The following is an 8,518-nucleotide window of genomic DNA, read 5'->3' as shown; positions in this document are numbered from 1 at the left end:
AGAGGCGTGCCTCTCAAAGTTTCTTTACTTAACACCGTCTAAGGAAACACAATTTTTATGGGACTAGGAGTCTGCTCAAGCTGAGGACTTTGGGATGCAGGTAGTTGGGAAGCTTCGGGATCTTGGGTAGCTTAGACACCCTGCATTGGCTGCCTAGTCTCTTCAGCCATGCCACCACTAAGGGGCTCCTCCTCCATACCAGGAAACACAACAAAAAGGGCTGCAGCCATCTCTTTCTCCAGAACCTTACCAGCCATGGGAGGAGATACCTCCACCTAAGAAAAAAAAAGGGAAGACAAACAATAATAAGTGAAGACAACAGGGTGTCACAAACACACAGTACCAGAGAAAGGAATAAGAGCAAACGGAAAGGTGTGAATAAGGAAAGGCCATACCACATCATCACCGAATGACTGACTTCTACCTTTCTTGAAGTCCGATTTGCGTTTGGACTGCAAAGAAAACAACCACTCATTAGCTAAAAGGAGGAAGTGACTGCAACAATAGTGACAAATATGAAACAGAGAAGAAAGAAAGAGGTCTTGCCCTTCTTTCTCTCTCTACAGATTCTTTGATAGTCTTTTGTTTACTACGAGTACGCCCAGAGGGTCCTAAGGGGGGCTGAGATACAAAATCAGAGGATCCCAAAGGGCCATGGACTGAAGAAGTCACAAGAACCTGGGAAAAAGAAGACTCTACCTTAGTCTTCTTCCGGGTCCTTGTAGCCAAAGGTTGCCCAACTTCCTTTTCCTCTGGTGTCACCAATTGTTTCTGGGATTTCCCAGTCTTTCTCTTTTTTGCCTTAGGACTAGCCTCCATGCCCTTTGTACTTTCTTCAACATCAACTGCTTTCAATTTTTCTGGCCTAATCCCTTTCTCCTTACCTTTACCTGCAAGAGTGGCAACGCCTATTGTCTCTATTGCACCTCTCTTAATGGGTACCTCAGAAGAAGTACCAATAATAAGACCACAGCCCAACCAAGTTGCTGAAAAATCCTGCGCATATGTTACCTAGCCTCCCTTGGAAGCATGCCATTCCACAAACCCTGTCTTACGACTCACAACAATAGAAAAAATTCCAGCAGTAGGCAGGGATAAGCATTTATTAGATGTTGGAGCAAAGGAAATACTAGGATTGGGGGTTTCCCTAATTGTGCCAAAACCAACATAATCAACAAAAGATTTTTGTACTCTCCTCTAATAGCCAGTATAACCATTGGAGGCAAAAACTCCTCTCAGGGAATTGGGCACTACAAACTGAAGGCTCCTCCACGACCATTAGGAGAAGGCCTACAATCTCAAAAAGGGATCCAAAGAGGGAAGAAATGGTACTATATCTTTAAAAACTGGGGGAATATCCTGATTGAAACCGAAGTGCCAAAGTACCCAATGTGCCGAGTAATGAGTATACCTTGGGTTGCTCGAAGAAGGCACAAGAAGCCAAGAGGGACTGATACAGGTCAAGTATGCTAAACTACCCTCATCACCGCGGCGCAAATCAAAAGTATTTCCTATAGAAGTTAGAAAAGAAGACAACACAAAATCGTAAGAAAAGCCAGGACCAAACTCTCGAGGAGATCTCCAATGTAAATTTCCTGCCTCATCAAACAACTCAACCAGGTTGAGACCGCCACTTTTCAGACTAATCAAGCGAAAAATGATGGGAAAAGTATCAGTTGAATTACCACAAAGACCCTTAATTATATTAGGGGATCCTTGGAATTTGTCTTTCACAAACTTCAAATTCCTGCACTTAGCTAAAGTGGTTGAAGAACGATCCCACATAAATATCTGGAGGATGGCACAATGAAGAGATGAAGTGATCACATAACAAAAGTCACCTTCGGCATCATCTCTGTGAAGCTGATCTAATTGGGAATAGACATGGCCCAAAAACAAAAGGGCTAAAGGGTACTAAGCACCTCGAGCCAACTTAATTTCTAATGGAAAGAAAGTAGACTTAACCCCGTACCCTAGAAACTCACTAAATAGGAATTTACTAAGCCAGAACGCTAGTAAACCATCTTGCCTGACTTCCTTATCTTTCTCACGAGAAAGGGTCATAACCCATCTCCCCATCTTGGCCGGCTTACCTCTAGAAGAAGCAGTGCGACCTCCAAAATGGCTAAACAACTTGTTTTCTACCTCGAGATCCTCTTCAGAAAGACTAATGTCAAAAGGATTCTCATCCCCAAACATCGGGAGAAGGAAGTTGTTGACCACATCCTCCAGGGTAATTGTCAACTCACCAACAAAAAAGAAAAAGGTATGAAGAGAAGGACACCAATGGCGTACAAGATGCCTGAGACCCTTAGTGTCTCTAAAACCCTCAAGATTCCTGGAAATCGCCACCGCTTTCAGGATCCCAGCGTGCTCCAGGCGACCCATGAACTCCTCATCAGATAGTTCCTTATCCACCCAGATGGGCCAACCTTGGATATTCCCAGGAACAAAATCAAAGAAGATAGGCACCTCCTCTCGAAGTCCTTGCCTGATCTGAAGATCAAAAATTTCTCTAGGGTCTGGAACCTAAGCGGAACCAGCAAACCCGCCTGACCAGAAAATACCCAAGCATGAGGGGATGAAGGGGCCTCACCATGAGACACCTGAGGGAAAGATAGACTGGGAGAGTACTAGGGGTCCCATAAGGGCAAAGCTGGGCGCTCAGTGACCTCATGAGACTTGCTTTGAGCAGAACCTAAAAAGCCTTCACCCTCAGAAGGGTTGGGAGTACGCTCTCTTCTTTTTCGAGAAGAAGAAGAAGCCATTAAAGTAATGGGAATGATGAGAAGTAAGGAGGATTGGAAGAATGGAAAAGGGAAACGGGAGTTGTAGACTGATTGAAAGAGAGAAAAGAGACCTAAGAATGAAAGACTCAGGGAAGCAAAGAGATAATATGAAGCGCCTGCAATAAAGGCACAAAGAGCAGTTAGAGAAGCCAGTGTATAGAAAGATGCGCCAGTTGCCAAAATATTTAATTTTGAAGAAGAGATTAATTAGCAGTTATTAATGGAAGTTACGGGGAATGAAAAAGGTGGGTAAAGGAAGTTTTACTCCAAATACTCAACTGCCACGTCCCATGCAAAAGGGAAATTACAAAATAAAGAAACACGACACGTAGAAAAGACTAGGATATCTAAAAAGTAGCAAGAAAGGCCCAGATCCTGAAGAAGGAAGAAGGGAACCCAGGGATAATTAAAAGGAAATCCTACGGAATCTAAGAAACCCTAAATTACTCACCCGTGGGCTTTAGGCAACCCACGAGCTCGGGGGGCTAAATGTTGAGGTTCAAAAAATCACAACACCCAAACCCAAAGAAATAAGCACAAGGGGCCATGGAAAATGAAAAGAGATGGTAAGCCCAAAAGGATTGAAGCCCAAAAACATAAAGAAGAAAGACAAGCTCGGAAGCTTATGAGAAAAGAAAGAAGAAAAAGAAAAGAAGCCCAGATTAGAAGATTGGAAAAATACCAATGTAAAAAGAAAGTTGAGTCGGGATCCTCAGAGGTTGCCAAAGGCTCGGGATCCCCGAGGCATGTAGCACAGTCAAGAGAGGATTAAAACAGCTCAAAGTAAAAGCCAAAAGAACACAAGAAATAAAGGATGGATACGTCCATCTCAGGTACCAGAGATCCAGTAAGAAAAAGAAGAAAACCTGGAGTGACCTCTCACAACGCAAGTGAACCGTACCTCGGGGAACCAAAATGAAGGGCTATAAAATGGGAGTAGTAGCAAAGGACTTTCGAACCGCAGAGTGGGATTCCGCCCATTTGAGAAAAAAGATAAAGAAGAAGGACGACCAAAAGCTGAACCATGAGGAACGTGACATCAGTGCACTCAGAAATAGATAGTCAGCCATGGACTTTCAAGGAAACAACACTAAAAGGAAGAAAAGAATGAGGAATAGGGAAAATTGAACCTCCTAGGCGATGGGCACAAAACAGGCTCTGGTACCCATGGGGCAAAACAGGGGAATCAATAGTTCCCCAGGACTCCAGAATAACACTATAAAAGGGGGGAAGGATTGCGAAGAAGGGGATAGAGAAAAATTACAACAAAATCACTGAGAAAGTTCTGTCGGGAAGAAAACTCAAAGAAATTAGTAAAATTATCTCCCAGTATCCTAGAAACAGACACTTTAGCACATACTTAGATTCAAAAAGAATCAAACTTTGCAAGTCTTAGAGGCTTGAATAGTCATCTAAGACTATAATTTTTGAGCTTACTTGAACCTTGTATCACGTCTTAATAAGCATATTGTAATCATAATAAAGAAAATTCAATGAAGTATTTCTTAATAATGGGTGCTCTTAGCTTAGGGCAATGATTAATCTTTTTTTTTCTTTTTCGAGAAGAAGTTAAATCCATTTATAAAAAGTTTTTATGAGAAAAGAAAAAAAATTAATTAATATTTTCATAGCTTTTTCTATTTCCCATTAGAGTGGTATCAAAGTGTGGGGACTATGGCCCAAAGTAACGAGGTGGGCCTTGGGCCCGTCCGAGGACTCCAACCTGTCCGAGGAGACAACATGGCTTAGGCGATTCATGTTAAGCCTATCACTGGAAACAAAGAAAAATGTCCGAGGAGGAATTTCTACTCGGACACTGAAAATTTGGAATGGATGTATGTCCAAGCCACTGAAACCCATCCCCTAAATACGTGAAAAGGAAGGAAACACAAAATATCTAAGCAAAAGCTACCACCACCACATTGAATGCACTACAACTACTTTTCTGACCGCATTAATGTAGAGAAGACCCCTGAATAGTGTTACCTTGGCTACCACAACTCACAAAGGACTGAAAGAAGTGTCTGATGGGATGGGTGCTCAAGTGGAGGCTTGGATGATCAACAAGTGTAAAGCCCATATGATAAGGAAAAGCCTATATAATGTATAGAAACCCCCATAAGGAAGAGGGGCGAAAAGAAAAAAAAAAAAGGCAGAATACTATTGCATGCAAAGAAACCCTAATGTACTGGGCTGTATACATAAATTAAGTTTTGAATCTCCTCGGACCGGGAGATCTTTCAACGTAATGGCTTTTGTTCTTGTCCATGTGTACCTTTATCCCATGTAACCCTCTGTCTAACTTATCTGAACCCAGTTCTTTAACCCGTACTCTACAAAATTCATTGTGTTAGGCCTTTTTGGATCAAGACTTCACAAGATAAAAGTTTGGGTTCCAAAACTGTGGCCCTACACAAAGCTTTCTTAAAATGAATTGTTAATCATTACCCTAAGCTAAGGGCACCTGCTAGCATATATATATATAGATTTGCACTTTCCTTTGCTTTTGACCATTTTCAAATTTCAATTACATAATGTCAAAAAAGAAGAATAATGCTAAAGACAATAATTTTCACAATATTTTTCACAACAATATTATATTTTTATCTACTAATAACGAATACCATTAGGTAGGCTAACTCTTAAACTTATTGAATACGAATACCATTAGGTACTTTAAGTAAAAAAGATATTTTTTTTTTATTTTTTTTTTGGTAAACGAAAAATGGGTAGAGGGGGGCGACCAGTGTGGCTTCCCTACTTAGGTGTAACCAAAGTAAAAAAGATATTAGGTACCATGTATTTTCAGAGTTTCATAGTCAAGATTGAGAGTTACTTAATACAAGAAGTTATTTCGTATTTGGTAGTACGAGTTTCTATTTGGTCCAGTCTTGGCGTAAAGTTGACGCTACTTTTGATGTAATATGGGAAAAAAAAATTTAAAAAGTTAAATTATAAATTACACCTTTTAACATTTTTTCAATTTAGTTTTTTAAATTTCATTTTTTTTTATATTTCAATACTTTAACTTCCATTTATTTTTAATGCAGTCCTTCTGTCCAATTTGGTCCACCTAAACGACATTTTGCAAAATGGAAAATATTAAAATTAACAAAAAAAATGAATGGAACTAGACTAAATGAGTAAATTGAAAAAAAGTCAAAGTAGATGGTATAATTTGTAATTTAGCCTAGAAAGAAATAAGGTGGAAAGAGAATACAAGACTAGGTCCATGTAGATTTCTTTTGGTTGCAAGGAATCAAGGGAGCTTTGTTTGACAAGGAAGATAGAAAACTGGAAAAAAAAATGTGAGGATAAAAAATTATAAATGTTTTGTAGGGGCTTAGAAAAGTGAATGGCTAATATAATTGTTGTATATATAGGTATATATAAGGATATGTTGTAATAATGATAAAAGTTTGGAGAGTATTCATTTGTAAAAAGAATAAAGTGAAAATTTGAAATTCAGGTTTTTCGATCGGTCGAAACTTTCGCTTGATTGATTGAAGTGATGAGGAAAATAATCCTGGATGTTCTATTTGACTCGATCTATGTTCGATTCCTATTCGATCGGTCGAAAAGAACTTTCAATTGATATTCAATTCCTATCAATCGATCGAGACACATGAAAACTGAATTCTACAGAATATTCTAATGGTTGTTCTAAACATTTGAAAATATTTCAAGCCTTGTGAACAGTTTTATAAAACGTTGTAACTCTCCATTGGTACCTTTTGAAGGGTTATAACCCTATGGGTATAAAAGGAGGTTGATATTCAGTTGATAACTAATTCTATTCTCTCCTAAAATAGTTTCTAAGAAACACAATAAATTCTGTGATTATTCTCCAGAATTGTTATCTATAGAACCCAATAAACTTGGTTGTGTCCTGAAGACAAATTTGTAGTAGCCCTTTAGCAACTTGCGTATGGAGACAAATATAGTCTAATGATGACATTTAATAGTGCCTCCAAGTCAATCATAATTTCTATTTACTTGTGGTCATTTTGTTCTTTTATTATTACTCTTGAGATTGAAAATCCCCAACAAAAACATCATGGATTAAAATTTAATTATATTTATGTCCTTGTACAGAATTGTTCTATTGAATTAAAGGGATAAGATATTGTCAAAGAAGTTATGTAAGATATTTTTCTCTTGTTTTCCTCCAATTTTGAGAAGATTAGGAATGATGAGTCCGATAGAAAATAATTGTCCCTCATTTTTTTTTCCTTATATTTTGTACTTTACCAAACAAGAAAAAAAACAATCAATCTTTCATTTTCTGTCCACAATTTTCTATCCTATCACTTTTACCCCCTACAAAACACACACTAAAATTTATTTAATCAGATTTTAAACCAGCCATTAAAAGAGAGATCATACAGATTTCTGTTTTTTAAACAGTTTGTTTGAAAGACAAGGCAGTGGTTATTTAGCTTCTATGAAAATATTCAATACAATTTCAATTTACAAAAGTAATCTATACGAAGAACAAGTCTTACAAGTTACACATTTTTCCAAACTAAATACATTTAAAATATAATAAATTATTTACAGCCTGCCCAATTTTGTCCTTTATCATCAAGAGGTTCCCATCTTTTATGCTTTCCCACCCTTCACGAAAGTAATCACGAATGTATCTTATGTGTTTCGAATGCTTTTATGCAAGTGGAAGGAACGAAGCATAAACACCTTGCTTCTTATGAGCTTAGTGGGTATCGGTTCCTGCTTCTCTTTTATAATTTTAGTGGGTCTATTTGGTATTGATTCTCTATAGATTTCGATTGCTTTTGCCTTTTGAAGTGGCTTATAAAAGACAGATCCTCTATTATTAGATTACACTATTATGCGAATTTGCAATTTCCTTTGTTTTTGACTGTTTTCAAATTTCAATTACATAATGTGAAAAAAGAAGAATAATGCTAAAGACATAATAATTTTTACGATATTTTTCACAGCAAATACGTTGTCAAAGTTTTAATCATTCTCATTTGGGCTCACAGCAGATATCATATTTTTATCTACTAATAACGACTTGATACTTTCGCATTTGTGAAATTTCTAGTCTCTTAAACTTATTGAATACGAATACCATTAGGTAGTTTGAGTAAAAAAGATATTAGGTATCATGTTTTTTCAGAGTTCCATAGTCAAGTTTGAGAGTTACTTAATACAGCAAGTTATTTCGTATTTGGTATTAAATATGGTTATTGTGATTATTTATTTTATCATTTAGGAGATTAGTTTTAGTCTGTGTCTCTGTGAGTCTCTTGAGGCGTATATGGCCTGTATTGCTTTATCTAGTTTTGTTTAATAAATTTATATTTTGTTTAAAAAAAAAAAAAAAAAAAAAAAAACTCAATCTGCAAAGTTATAATTATTATATGGATTGTATTAGGTGGTCATGAAAATATGTTATGCGAATAGTTTTGCAAGTACTTCAAAACATTGTAACTGAATGGCAAAAAAAATTAAATTTAATAATAATTGTTGTAGCACTAAAACACACACACACACACACATATATATATATATATATATATATAAATTCTTTGGGAATATGTGCTCCGACATCCCAAGTGATGCTTTTGTTTTTTGACAAGAGTCATACATGGCATTTAGGCATCTAACCGTACATTGTTTGTTCATACTTCATATCAGAACAAATCTGCACTCACTCTGAGCGGATTCTTGTATTTATATATTGATCACCCTTCCTAAGCCAT

This window comes from Quercus lobata, chromosome 4, assembly GCF_001633185.2.
Source record: "Quercus lobata isolate SW786 chromosome 4, ValleyOak3.0 Primary Assembly, whole genome shotgun sequence".
Lineage (NCBI taxonomy): Eukaryota > Viridiplantae > Streptophyta > Magnoliopsida > Fagales > Fagaceae > Quercus > Quercus lobata.
The sequence above is the reverse complement of the archived record's forward strand: the minus strand, read 5'-3'. Positions refer to the sequence as shown.